Here is a 2301-nt window from a genome sequence, read left to right on the forward strand (position 1 = left end):
CTGAGGGAAAGTGGTGCATATGCGGTGCACAAATAAATAAACAGGCAAAGGCTTACACGGATAAAATAAAGTGTACTTATTTTACTTTATGTGTATACATGTTGGCCCGCTTGTGTATGTGTACCACATGTATGCTTGTTGGATCCCCTGCAACTGGGGTTGCGATGTTGGTAAGCCTTTGTGTGGGTACTGGAAATGGAACCCTTGTCCTCTATAAGAACATCAAGTGGGGCTGGAGAGATGGCTTGGTGGTTAGGAGCACTGACTGCTTTTCCAGAGAGAGGCCCTGAGTTCATTTCCCAGCAACCACATGACAGCTCTATAATGGGATCTGATGCCCTTTTCTGGTGCATCTGAAGATAGCAACAGTGTGCTCATACACATAAAATAAATCTTAAAAAGAAAAAAAAGAGCATATGTACTTTTAGCCACTGGACCATTTCTATAGTCCCCCAGATAAATAAGTAGACAAGCAAGCCATTCCCAGTTGGGAGCACAGGGGTGCCCTTTGACTCTTGAGGTCTCGCCAGAATTCCAGTAACATCAGTGAGGGGCATCTTGGAGAGAGGCCCTCAGTTGAGAAAATGGCCTATAAGCAAGTCTGTGGGGGCATTTTCTTAAGATTGCCTTGGGAGGGCACAGCTCATGGTGGGTATGTCACCTCTGTGGCACTGACAGGTATAAGAAAGGCAGCTGAACATGAGCTGAGATGCGTAAGCCAGAAAGTGGTGTTCCTCCATGGTCTCTGCTTCAGTTCCTGCCTCCAGGTTCCTGCTCACTTTAGTTCCTGCCTTCCATTCTCCAAAATAATGGGCCTTGATCGGGGTGTATAAGCCAAATAAACCCTTTCCTTCCCAAGTTGCCTTTGGTTGTGATGTCTAGAACCTCTGGTAAAAAGAAAATCTCTCTAAAGCACCACTCCTCCCTAGTATATAAGAACAGACAATATTGAAGGCAGAAGGCTAGGACCATGACTTCTGGAGTCGAGGAACCTATACTGGAGTCTAACATTTCTGAACTTCAAACCTACAGTTCATTCTCTCTTAACATGAAGCTATACAAAGCTATACTGTCTTATCTCCTCCTTTCAGCCTGTAGCCCCTGGACAATATGCTAGGTCCTTCCGAAGGTCCCTGCTGTGAACACTTTGAAAAAGGTGTCACAGTGGCAAGGCCGCAGACCTCGAGGCCTGACAGCAGAGAGTAGGCAAGTCCCCCTCCTATTTTTTCTTTTTTAAATATTTATTTATTATATAAGTGCACTGTATCTGTCTTCAGACATACCAGAAGAGAGCATCAGATCTCATTACAGATGGTTGTGAGCCACATTGTGGTTGCTGGGATTCGAACTCAGGACCTCTGGAAAGGCAGTCAGTGCTCTTAACCACTGAGCCATCTCTCCAGCCCTCTCCTGTCCTTAATTTCTCAAAATCATCTTCGTTTCATTTTGTTTGTTGTTGTTTGTTTTTGTTTTTTCTAGTCAGGGTTTCTCTGTAGCCCAGACTGTCCTTGAACGCATTCCGAGACCAGGCTGGCCTTGTACAAAGAACAAGACTGCCTCCAGAGAGCTGGGATTGGAGATGTGGGCCAGCGCTGCCCAGCTCGTTCCTTTTTTCCTTCTTTTTTTAAAATTCAAAATATTTATTTTATATTGCTTGCTTGCTGTATGCGTATGTGTATGAATGTATGTATGGGGTATGTATGTATGTCTGTGGGCATGTGTATGTCACAGGATACATGTGGAAGTCAGAGGACACCTTGAAGGACTCAGTTCTCTACTTGTACCATGTGAGTTCCAGGGATTGAACTCTGGTCATGGGTAGTGGTGGGAGGGTGGGGGTGAGGGTGGTGGTGGTGGGGGTGGTGGTGGTGGTGGTGGTGGGGGTGGGGTGTTAGTGGCTTCTGAGTCTGCTGGGCTGTCTGTCTTGCTGGTTCTTGTTCATTTTCCATGGAGAAGTTTAACTCTTTCCTGAATGGATCCCAGGCCATTTGGCTTGTTTTCAGAGTGCCTCATCCTTATAGTTAATTGTAAAATGTGTCCGTATATGTCTACAGTTCTAAGACTGGAGAGAGTTGAGGTTTCATGAACACCCTGAAGATGGTGGTGACAAGGAATAACAACACCTGGGTGATTGTGTTGGGTTTTGTTTTGTTGTTGGCTTTGTTTTTGTTTTGTCTTTTTATTTTGTCTTTTGTTTTTCCAAGACAGGGTTTCTTTGTGTAGCCTGGAACTCACCCTGTAGACCAAGCTGGCCTGGAACTCACAGAGATCCGCCTGCTTCTGCCTCCTGAGTGCTGGGGC

The sequence above is a fragment of the Rattus rattus genome, chromosome 7, assembly GCF_011064425.1.
Source record: "Rattus rattus isolate New Zealand chromosome 7, Rrattus_CSIRO_v1, whole genome shotgun sequence".
NCBI classification, from domain to species: domain Eukaryota; kingdom Metazoa; phylum Chordata; class Mammalia; order Rodentia; family Muridae; genus Rattus; species Rattus rattus.